Source organism: Bombina bombina, chromosome 1 (assembly GCF_027579735.1).
Source record: "Bombina bombina isolate aBomBom1 chromosome 1, aBomBom1.pri, whole genome shotgun sequence".
Classification (NCBI taxonomy): Eukaryota; Metazoa; Chordata; class Amphibia; order Anura; family Bombinatoridae; genus Bombina; species Bombina bombina.
The window spans coordinates 1,499,039,823-1,499,052,927 of NC_069499.1; the positions used below are offsets into that span (position 1 = coordinate 1,499,039,823).

Genomic DNA, 13,105 nt, shown 5'->3' on the forward strand with positions numbered 1-13,105 from the left:
TCCCATTGTGGATTTATCAAGCCATTCGCCCAGTTCACAAGAGAACCTGCAGTCAGAATTTATTAAGCAGCCGTCATTAGACCGCTTCTTCACTAACCTCTACTCCACCTCTTAGGTGTAGAATTTAAATCTCCACGGTCTCGTCCGCCTGGGGAGATTGACAGCTCCTGCCCGCATGTGATTGGTTGTGCGCGGTGTTGCACAAGAGTGCAAAATAGCGTTCTTGTGCAATGTTAAATTCCGGCAGCAGATTGCTGCCCGCCAGAGGCGAGCTGGGGTGGACAGGGGCGTATATGTGCGCCCATGTCAGCCCTAGCTCGATAAATCGAGCCCAAATAATCCAAACCTAAGCACTCCACAATTTACCTCAGTATGTTCTCATGGTAAGAAGCATATTTACAACAAAGGATATCAAGCTAATTAGTAAATTTGCAAATAGAAATGTATTACTTTTTTCTAAGTATACTATCTAAATAATGAGTTTCAATTTTGACACATAACGCAGATTTTAATCCCACTAAAGACCTGCTTCCTGCAAAAACACATTATTGCATTAGAACACAGAATATGTATTATTGCATTAGAACACAGAATATGTATTATTGCATTAGAACACAGAATATGTATTATTGCATTAGAACACAGAATATGTATTATTGCATTAGAACACAGAATATGTATTATTGCATTAGAACACAGAATATGTATTATTGCATTAAAACACAGAATATGTATTATTTCATTAAAACACAGAATATGTATTATTGCATTAGAACACAGAATATGTATTATTGCATTAGAACACAGAATATTTATTATTGCATTTGAACACAGAATATTTTTAGGAATACAAATAACGCTGCCATCTCCTACATGAATGTTATTTAAACCTGCATATTTATTTACAAGGTGAGCACCAGGCCTGAACATGGCATGACTGGACTTTCCTCTTTCGAAGGCATTTTGCTAAAGGGAAAGTAAAAGACCATCCTGGATTGTCCAACACTTCTTCCTTTGTATTCCAAAGAACAACAGGTGCCAGGTTCTGGGGAGGAATCCCAGCAATGTGTATATAATGGCATAACACCTGTGTGTTTACGACCAGCTGCATACATATCTTGTTGCTATAGAAACTGAATGGGTATCTCTGGCTTAACCTTTTACTGGGTGCTGGGGCTAGGAACTTTGATGTGTATGAAAAAAGGCACAGTAAAAGTTAAGGAGTTAGAAAAAAAAAACTGATTTAAATGGCTAATCAGTCAGCCAATCAGCCTGGAAAGCATAAAACAGAATATATTTTCATTCCCATGACAAGGCTACTGTTATCCATATCAGAATGCTTGGATATTACATCTGTCTTACTCTGGACAAAGTCATTATTTACACAAGAAACATCTTTATACAAGTCTGTATAAAACTAACATATAATGTACAGATTATTTAATTGTATATGCTCTGTGTACTAATAACAAAATATCATATTATTTTGTTATTTATTTCCCCCAGCTGACAAAATACTTTCATGGACCAGATCCTTATTGTCATGTTCATATAAGAGTTCCTATGGTCATGTTCATATAAGTTCCTATAAGAGTCCCTTATGGTCATGTTCTTATGAGTTCCTATAAGTATTCCTATGGTCATGTTCATATAAGTTCCTATAAGAGTTCCTTATGGTCATGTTCTTATAAGTTCATAAAAAGTGTTTCTATGGTCATTTTCATATAAGTTCCTATAAGAGTTCCTTATGGGCATGTTCATATAAGTTCCTATAAGTGTTCCTTATGGTCATGTTCATATAAGTTCCTATAAGAGTCCCTTGTGGTCATGTTCTTATGAGTTCCTATAAGTGTTCCTATGGTCATGTTCATATAAGTTCCTATAAGAGTTCCTTATGGTCATGTTCTTATAAGTTCCTAAAAAGTGTTTCTATGGTCATTTTCATATAAGTTCCTATAAGAGTTCCTTATGGGCATGTTCATATAAGTTCCTATAAGTGTTCCTTATTATCATGTTCATATAAGTCCCTTTAAGAGTTCCTATGGTCATGCTCATATACGTTCCTAAAAGGTTCCTTATGGTCATGTTCATATAAGTTCCTATAAGTGTTCCTATGGTCATGTTCATATAAGTTCCTTTAAGAGTCCCTTATGGTCATGTTCATATAAGTTCCTCTAAGTGTTCCTATGGTCATGTTCATATAAGTTCCTATAAGTGTTCCTTATGGTCATGTTTATATAAGTTCCTATAAGTGTTCCTTATGGTCATGTTCGTATATGTTCCAATAAGAGTTCCTTATGGTCATGTTAATATAAGTTTCTTTAAGAGTTCCTATGGTCATGTTCATATATGTTCCTATAAGAGTTCCTATGGTCATGTTCATATAAGTTCATATGGTCATGTTCCTATAAGTTCCTATAAGTGTCCTATGCTGTCATGGTTGTTATTATTTTTGTTTGGGAAGACAATGGTGGAAAAGACTTTAGATTTTAGTAATATTTAAAGGAAGGTTACTGGACATCTCCCACTGTTGGATACAGGACAAGAGTGCAAGAGAGTACTGGAACACATGTATCTCAAATAAAAGAGTATGTATGTTTTATTGAGTGCCATAGAGAAGGATATGTATGCGTTATTGTGTGCCATAGAGAAAGATGTGTATGTTTTATTGAGTGCCACAGAGAAGGATATGTATGTGTTATTGTGTGTTATTGTGTGCCATAGAGAAGGATATGTATGTATTATTGTGTGCCATAGAGAAGGATATGTATGTGTTATTGTGTGCCATAGAGAAGGATATGTATGTGTTATTGTGTGCCATAGAGAGGGATATGTATTTGTTACTGTGTGCCATAGAGAAGAATATGTATATATTATTGTGTGCCATAGAGAAGGATATGTATGTGTTATTGTGTGCCATAGAGAAGGATATGTATATATTATTGTGTGCCATAGAGAAGGATATGTATGTGTTATTGTGTGCCATAGAGAAGGATATGTATGTGTTATTGTGTGCCATAGAGAAGGATATGTATGTGTTATTGTGTGCCATAGAGAAGGATATGTATGTATTATTGTGTGCCATAGAGAAGGATATGTATGTATTATTGTGTGCCATAGAGAAGGATATGTATTTGTTATTGTGTGCCATAGAGAAGGATATGTATGTGTTATTGTGTGCCATAGAGAAGGATATGTATGTATTATTGTGTGCCATAGAGAAGGATATGTATATATTATTGTGTGCCATAGAGAAGGATATGTATGTGTTATTGTGTGCCATAGAGAAGGATATGTATATATTATTGTGTGCCATAGAGAAGGATATGTATGTGTTATTGTGTGCCATAGAGAAGGATATGTATGTGTTATTGTGTGCCATAGAGAAGGATATGTATATATTATTGCGTGCCATAGAGAAGGATATGTATGTGTTATTGTGTGCCATAGAGAAGGATATGTATGTATTATTGTGTGCCATAGAGAAGGATATGTATATATTATTGTGTGTCATAGAGAAGGATATGTATGTATTATTGTGTGCCATAGAGAAGGATATGTATGTGTTGTGTGCCATAGAGAAGGATATGTATGTGGTATTGTGTGCCATAGAGAAGGATATGTATGTGTTATTGTGTGCCATAGAGAAGGATATGTATGTATTATTGTGTGCCATAGAGAAGGATATGTATGTGTTATTGTGTGCCATAGAGAAGGATATGTATATATTATTGTGTGCCATAGAGAAGGATATGTATGTGTTATTGTGTGCCATAGAGAAGGATATGTAAATATTATTGTGTGCCATAAAGAAGGATATGTATGTATTATTGTGTGCCATAGAGAAGGATATGTATGCGTTATTGTGTGCCATAGAGAAGGATATGTATGTGTTATTGTGTGCCATAGAGAAGGATATGTATGTGTTATTGTGTGCCATAGAGAAGGATATGTATGTATTATTGTGTGCCATAGAGAAGGATATGTATTCGTTACTGTGTGCCATAGAGAAGGATATGTATGTATTATTGTGTGCCATAGAGAAGGATATGTATGCGTTATTGTGTGCCATAGAGAAGGATATGTATGTGTTATTGTGTGCCATAGAGAAGGATATGTATGTGTTATTGTGTGCCATAGAGAAGGATATGTATGTATTATTGTGTGCCATAGAGAAGGATATGTATGTATTATTGTGTGCCATAGAGAATATGTATGTTTTATTGTGTGCCATAGAGAAGGATATGTATGTGTTATTGTGTGCCATAGAGAAGGATATGTATATATTATTGTGTGCCATAGAGAAGGATATGTATGTGTTATTGTGTGCCATAGAGAAGGATATGTATGTATTATTGTGTGCCATAGAGAAGGATATGTATGTGTTATTGTGTGCCATAGAGAAGGATATGTATGTGTTATTGTGTGCCATAGAGAAGGATATGTATGTATTATTGTGTGCCATAGAGAAGGATATGTATGTATTATTGTGTGCCATAGAGAAGGATATGTATGTATTATTGTGTGTTATTGTGTGTCATAGAGAAGGATATGTATGTGTTATTGTGTGCCATAGAGAAGGATATGTATGTGTTATTGTGTGCCATAGAGAAGGATATGTATGTGTTATTGTGTGCCATAGAGAAGGATATGTATGTGTTATTGTGTGCCATAGAGAGGGATATGTATGTATTATTGTGTGCCATAGAGAAGGATATGTATGTATTATTGTGTGCCATAGAGAAGGATATGTATGTATTATTGTGTGCCATAGAGAAGGATATGTATGTATTATTGTGTGCCATAGAGAAGGATATGTATGTGTTATTGTGTGCCATAGAGAAGGATATGTATGTGTTATTGTGTGCCATAGAGAAGGATATGTATGTATTATTGTGTGCCATAGAGAAGGATATGTATGTGTTATTGTGTGCCATAGAGAAGGATATGTATATATTATTGTGTGCCATAGAGAAGGATATGTATGTGTTATTGTGTGCCATAGAGAAGGATATGTAAATATTATTGTGTGCCATAAAGAAGGATATGTATGTATTATTGTGTGCCATAGAGAAGGATATGTATGCGTTATTGTGTGCCATAGAGAAGGATATGTATGTGTTATTGTGTGCCATAGAGAAGGATATGTATGTGTTATTGTGTGCCATAGAGAAGGATATGTATGTATTATTGTGTGCCATAGAGAAGGATATGTATTCGTTACTGTGTGCCATAGAGAAGGATATGTATGTATTATTGTGTGCCATAGAGAAGGATATGTATGCGTTATTGTGTGCCATAGAGAAGGATATGTATGTGTTATTGTGTGCCATAGAGAAGGATATGTATGTGTTATTGTGTGCCATAGAGAAGGATATGTATGTATTATTGTGTGCCATAGAGAAGGATATGTATGTATTATTGTGTGCCATAGAGAATATGTATGTTTTATTGTGTGCCATAGAGAAGGATATGTATGTGTTATTGTGTGCCATAGAGAAGGATATGTATATATTATTGTGTGCCATAGAGAAGGATATGTATGTGTTATTGTGTGCCATAGAGAAGGATATGTATGTATTATTGTGTGCCATAGAGAAGGATATGTATGTGTTATTGTGTGCCATAGAGAAGGATATGTATGTGTTATTGTGTGCCATAGAGAAGGATATGTATGTATTATTGTGTGCCATAGAGAAGGATATGTATGTGTTATTGTGTGCCATAAAGAAGGATATGTATGTGTTATTGTGTGCCATAGAGAATGACATGTATGTATTATTGTGTGCCATAGAGAAGGATATGTATGTGTTATTGTGTGCCATAGAGAAGGATATGTATGTGTTATTGTGTGCCATAGATAACACACAATAACACATACATATCCTTCTCTATGGCACACAATAACATAATTTATGCTTACCTGATAAATTCCTTTCTTCTGTTGTGTGATCAGTCCACGGGTCATCATTACTTCTGGGATATAACTCCTCCCCAACAGGAAATGCAAGAGGATTCACCCAGCAGAGCTGCATATAGCTCCTCCCCTCTACGTCAGTCCCAGTCATTCGACCAAGAATCAACGAGAAAGGAGTAACCAAGGGTGAAGTGGTGACTGGAGTATAATTTAAAAGATATTTACCTGCCTTAAAACTGGGCGGGCCGTGGACTGATCACACAACAGAAGAAAGGAATTTATCAGGTAAGCATAAATTATGTTTTCTTCTGTTATGTGTGATCAGTCCACGGGTCATCATTACTTCTGGGATACCAATACCAAAGCAAAAGTACACGGATGACGGGAGGGATAGGCAGGCTCATTATACAGAAGGAACCACTGCCTGAAGAACCTTTCTCCCAAAAATAGCCTCCGAAGAAGCAAAAGTGTCAAATTTGTAAAATTTGGAAAAAGTATGAAGCGAAGACCAAGTTGCAGCCTTGCAAATCTGTTCAACAGAGGCCTCATTCTTAAAGGCCCAAGTGGAAGCCACAGCTCTAGTGGAGTGAGCTGTAATTCTTTCAGGAGGCTGCTGTCCAGCAGTCTCATAGGCTAAACGTATTATGCTACGAAGCCAAAAAGAGAGAGAGGTAGCAGAAGCTTTTTGACCTCTCCTCTGTCCAGAATAAACGACAAACAGGGAAGAAGTTTGGCGAAAATCTTTAGTTGCCTGCAAGTAGAACTTGAGGGCACGAACTACATCCAGATTGTGTAGAAGACGTTCCTTCTTTGAAGAAGGATTTGGACACAAGGATGGAACAACAATCTCTTGATTGATATTCCTGTTAGTGACTACCTTAGGTAAGAACCCAGGTTTAGTACGCAGAACTACCTTGTCTGAGTGAAAAATCAGATAAGGAGAATCACAATGTAAGGCTGATAACTCAGAGACTCTTCGAGCCGAGGCAATAGCCATTAAAAACAGAACTTTCCAAGATAACAATTTTATATCAATGGAATGAAGGGGTTCAAACGGAACACCCTGTAAAACGTTAAGAACTAAGTTTAAACTCCATGGCGGAGCAACAGCTTTAAACACAGGCTTGATCCTAGCTAAAGCCTGACAAAAGGCCTGGACGTCTGGATTTTCTGACAGACGCCTGTGAAACAAGATGGACAGAGCTGAAATCTGTCCCTTTAATGAACTAGCTGATAAACCCTTTTCTAAACCTTCTTGTAGAAAGGACAATATCCTAGGGATCCTAACCTTACTCCAGGAGTAACCCTTGGATTCGCACCAGTATAGGTATTTACGCCATATTTTATGGTAAATCCTTCTGGTAACAGGCTTCCTAGCCTGTATCAGGGTATCAATAACCGACTCAGAAAAACCACGTTTTGATAAAATCAAGCGTTCAATTTCCAAGCAGTCAGCTTCAGAGAAGTTAGATTTTGATGTTTGAATGGACCCTGTATCAGAAGGTCCTGTCTTAGAGGTAGAGACCAAGGCGGACAGGATGACATGTCCACTAGATCCGCATACCAAGTCCTGCGTGGCCATGCAGGCGCTATTAGAATCACTGATGCTCTCTCCTGTTTGATTTTGGCAATCAATCGAGGAAGCAGCGGGAAGGGTGGAAACACATAAGCCATCCCGAAGTTCCAAGGTGCTGTCAAAGCATCTATCAGAACCGCTCCCGGATCCCTGGATCTGGACCCGTAGTGAGGAAGTTTGGCGTTCTGGCGAGACGCCATGAGATCTATCTCTGGTTTGCCCCAACGTCGAAGTATTTGGGCAAAGACCTCCGGATGAAGTTCCCACTCCCCCGGATGAAAAGTCTGGCGACTCAAGAAATCCGCCTCCCAGTTCTCCACTCCCGGGATGTGGATTGCTGACAGGTGGCAAGAGTGAGACTCTGCCCAGCGAATTATCTTTGATACTTCCATCATTGCTAGGGAGCTTCTTGTCCCTCCCTGATGGTTGATGTAAGCTACAGTCGTGATGTTGTCCGACTGAAACCTGATGAACCCCCGAGTTGTTAATTGGGGCCAAGCCAGAAGGGCATTGAGAACTGCTCTCAATTCCAGAATGTTTATTGGAAGGAGACTCTCCTCCTGATTCCATAGTCCCTGAGCCTTCAGAGAATTCCAGACAGCGCCCCAACCTAGTAGGCTGGCGTCTGTTGTTACAATTGTCCAGTCTGGCCTGCTGAATGGCATCCCCCTGGACAGGTGTGGCCGATAAAGCCACCATAGAAGAGAATTTCTGGTCTCTTGATTCAGATTCAGAGTAGGGGACAAATCTGAGTAATCCCCATTCCACTGACTTAGCATGCACAATTGCAGCGGTCTGAGGTGTAGGCGTGCAAAAGGTACTATGTCCATTGCCGCTACCATTAAGCCGATCACCTCCATGCATTGAGCTACTGACGGGTGTTGAATGGAATGAAGGACACGGCATGCATTTTGAAGCTTTGTTAACCTGTCTTCTGTCAGGTAAATCTTAATTTCTACAGAATCTATAAGAGTCCCCAAGAATGGAACTCTTGTGAGAGGAAAAAGAGAACTCTTCTTTTCGTTCACTTTCCATCCATGCGACCTTAGAAATGCCAGAACTAACTCTGTATGAGACTTGGCAGTTTGAAAGCTTGAAGCTTGTATTAGAATGTCGTCTAGGTACGGAGCTACCGAAATCCCTCGCGGTCTTAGTACCGCCAGAAGGGCACCCAGAACCTTTGTGAAGATTCTTGGAGCCGTAGCCAATCCGAATGGAAGAGCTACAAACTGGTAGTGCCTGTCTAGGAAGGCAAACCGTAGATACCGGTGATGATCCTTGTGAATCGGTATGTGAAGGTAAGCATCTTTTAAATCCACTGTGGTCATGTACTGACCCTTTTGGATCATGGGTAAGATTGTCCGAATAGTTTCCATTTTGAACGATGGAACTCTTAGGAATTTGTTTAGAATCTTTAAATCTAAGATTGGCCTGAAAGTTCCCTCTTTTTTGGGAACCACAAACAGGTTTGAGTAGAACCCTTGTCCTTGTTCCGACCGCGGAACCGGATGGATCACTCCCATTAATAACAGATCTTGTACACAGCGTAGAAACGCTTCTTTCTTTATCTGGTTTGTTGACAACCTTGACAGATGAAATCTCCCTCTTGGGGGAGATAATTTGAAGTCTAGAAGGTATCCCTGAGATATGATCTCTAGCGCCCAGGGATCCTGAACATCTCTTGCCCAGGCCTGGGCGAAGAGAGAAAGTCTGCCCCCCACTAGATCCGGTCCCGGATCGGGGGCTCTCGGTTCATGCTGTCTTTGGGGCAGCAGCAGGTTTCCTGGCCTGCTTGCCCTTGTTCCAGGACTGGTTAGGCTTCCAGCCTTGCCTGTAACGAGCAACAGCTCCCTCCTGTTTTGGTGCAGTGGAGGTTGATGCTGCTCCTGTTTTGAAATTCCGAAAGGGACGAAAATTAGACTGTCTAGCCTTAGCTTTGGCTTTGTCTTGAGGTAGGGCGTGGCCCTTACCTCCTGTAATGTCAGCGATAATTTCTTTCAAACCGGGCCCAAATAAAGACTGCCCCTTGAAAGGTATATTAAGTAATTTGGACTTAGAAGTAACATCAGCTGACCAGGATTTTAGCCACAGCGCCCTACGTGCCTGGATGGCGAATCCTGAGTTCTTAGCCGTAAGTTTGGTTAAATGTACTACGGCCTCCGAAATGAATGAATTAGCTAGTTTAAGGACTCTAAGCCTGTCCGTAATGTCGTCTAGCGTAGATGAACTAAGGTTCTCTTCCAGAGACTCAATCCAAAATGCTGCCGCAGCCGTAATCGGCGCGATACATGCAAGGGGTTGCAATATAAAACCTTGTTGAACAAACATTTTCTTAAGGTAACCCTCTAATTTTTTATCCATTGGATCTGAAAAAGCACAGCTATCCTCCACCGGGATAGTGGTACGCTTAGCTAAAGTAGAAACTGCTCCCTCCACCTTAGGGACCGTTTGCCATAAGTCCCGAGTGGTGGCGTCTATTGGAAACATCTTTCTAAATATTGGAGGGGGTGAGAACGGCACACCGGGTCTATCCCACTCCTTAGTAACAATTTCAGTTAGTCTCTTAGGTATAGGAAAAACGTCAGTACTCGCCGGTACCGCAAAGTATTTATCCAACCTACACAGTTTCTCTGGTATTGCAACGGTGTTACAATCATTGAGAGCTGCTAAAACCTCCCCTAGTAATACACGGAGGTTCTCCAATTTAAATTTAAAATTTGAAATATCTGAATCCAATCTGTTTGGATCAGAACCGTCACCCACAGAATGAAGCTCTCCGTCCTCATGCTCTGCAAGCTGTGACGCAGTATCAGACATGGCCCTAGTATTGTCAGCGCACTCTGTTCTCACCCCAGAGTGATCACGCTTGCCTCTTAGTTCTGGTAATTTAGACAAAACTTCAGTCATAACAGTAGCCATATCTTGTAATGTTATCTGTAATGGCCGCCCAGATGTACAAGGCGCCATAATATCACGCACCTCCCGGGCGGGAGATGCAGGTACTGCCGCGTGAGGCGAGTTAGTCGGCATAACTCTCCCCTCGCTGTTTGGTGAAATTTGTTCAAATTGTACAGATTGACTTTTATTTAAAGTAGCATCAATACAGTTAGTACATAAATTTCTATTGGGCTCCACCTTGGCATTGGAACAAATGACACAGATATCTTCCTCTGAGTCAGACATGTTTAACACACTAGCAATAAACTTGCAACTTGGTTAAATCCTTTTTTAGCAAAAACGTACTGTGCCTCAAAGAGGTACTAAACGATTAAATGACAGTTGAAATAATGAACTGAAAAACAGTTATAGCATCAAACTTTAAAACAACACAACTTTTAGCAAAGGTTTGTTCCCATAGTAAAATAACAATAATTAAATTTGACATAAAAATTACAGAGCAACGTTTTTATTCACAGTCAATATAAAATTCTCACAGCTCTGCTGAGAGAATCTACCTCCCTCTAAAGAAGTTTGAAGACCCCTGAGATCTGTCGGAGATGAACCGGATCATGCAGGAAATATAAGAGTAACTGACTGGAAATTTTTGATGCGTAGCAAAGAGCGCCAAAAACGGCCCCTCCCTCACACACAGCAGTGAAGAGAAACGAAACTGTCACAATTAAAACCAAACAACTGCCAAGTGGAAAATAATGCCCAAATATTTATTCACTCAGTACCTCAGAAATGTAAACGATTCTACATTCCAGCAAAAACGTTTAACATGATAAATACTTATTAAAAGGATTAGTGACTTTTAACAGAGTAGTTCCGGTGAAATACCATCCCCAGAATACTGAAGTGTATACATACATGTCATTATAACGGTATGGCAGGATTTTCTCATCAATTCCATTCAGAAAATAAAAACTGCTACATACCTCAATGCAGATTCATCTGCCCGCTGTCCCCTGATCTGAAGCTTTTACCTCCCTCAGATGGCCGAGAACAGCAATATGATCTTAACTACTCCGGTTAAAATCATAGTAAAAAACTCTGGTAGATTCTTCCTCAAACTCTGCCAGAGAAGTAATAACACGCTCCGGTGCTATTGTAAAATAACAAACTTTTGATTGAAGTCATAAAAACTAAGTATAATCACCATAGTCCTCTCACACATCCTATCTAGTCGTTGGGTGCAAGAGAATGACTGGGACTGACGTAGAGGGGAGGAGCTATATGCAGCTCTGCTGGGTGAATCCTCTTGCATTTCCTGTTGGGGAGGAGTTATATCCCAGAAGTAATGATGACCCGTGGACTGATCACACATAACAGAAGAAAACACATACATATCCTTCTCTATGGCAAACAATAACAAATACATATCCTTCTCTATGGCACACAATAACACATGCATATCCTTCTCTATGGCACACAATAACACATACATATCCTTCTCTATGACATACAATAACACATACATATCCTTCTCTATGGCACACAATAATACATACATATCCTTCTCTATGGCACACAATAATACATACATATCCTTCTCTATGGCACACAATAACACACAATAACACATACATATCCTTCTCTATGGCACACAATAACACATACATATCCTTCTCTATGGCACACAATAACAAATACATATCCTTCTCTATGGCACACAATAACACATACATATCCTTCTCTATGGCACACAATAACACATACATATCCTTCTCTATGACATACAATAACACATACATATCCTTCTCTATGGCACACAATAATACATACATATCCTTCTCTATGGCACACAATAATACATACATATCCTTCTCTATGGCACACAATAACACATACATATCCTTCTCTATGGCACACAATAACACATACATATCCTTCTCTATGGCACACAATAACACATACATATCCTTCTCTATGGCACACAATAATACATACATATCCTTCTCTATGGCACACAATAATACATACATATCCTTCTCTATGGCACACAATAACACATACATATCCTTCTCTATGGCACACAATAACACATACATATCCTTCTCTATGGCACACAATAACACATACATATCCTTCTCTATGGCACACAATAATACATACATATCCTTCTCTATGGCACACAATAATACATACATATCCTTCTCTATGGCACACAATAATACATACATATCCTTCTCTATGGCACACAATAATACATACATATACCTCTCTATGGCACACAATAACACATACATATCCTTCTCTATGGCACACAATAACACATACATATCCTTCTCTATGGCACACAATAACACATACATATCCTTCTCTATGGCACACAATAACACATACATATCCTTCTCTATGACACACAATAACACACAATAATACATACATATCCTTCTCTATGGCACACAATAATACATACATATGTATGTGTTATTGTGTGCCATAGAGAAGGATATGTATGTGTTATTGTGTGCCATAGAGAAGGATATTTATGTGTTATTGTGTGCCATAGAGAAGGATATGTATGTGTTATTGTGTGCCATAGAGAAGGATATGTATGTGTTATTGTGTGCCATAGAGAATTATATGTATGTGTTATTGTGTGCCATAGAGAAGGATATGTATGTGTTATTGTGTGCCATAGAGAAGGATATGTATATATTATTGTG

General features: G+C 39.0%; 1 protein-coding gene across 1 annotated transcript in view; it reads right to left on the reverse strand.

The window, feature by feature from the left end:
* The window catches only part of CEP112 (centrosomal protein 112), a 1,492,843-nt gene that overhangs the window by 16,411 nt on the left and 1,463,327 nt on the right, over nt 1–13,105 (reverse strand). The window lies entirely within an intron of this gene.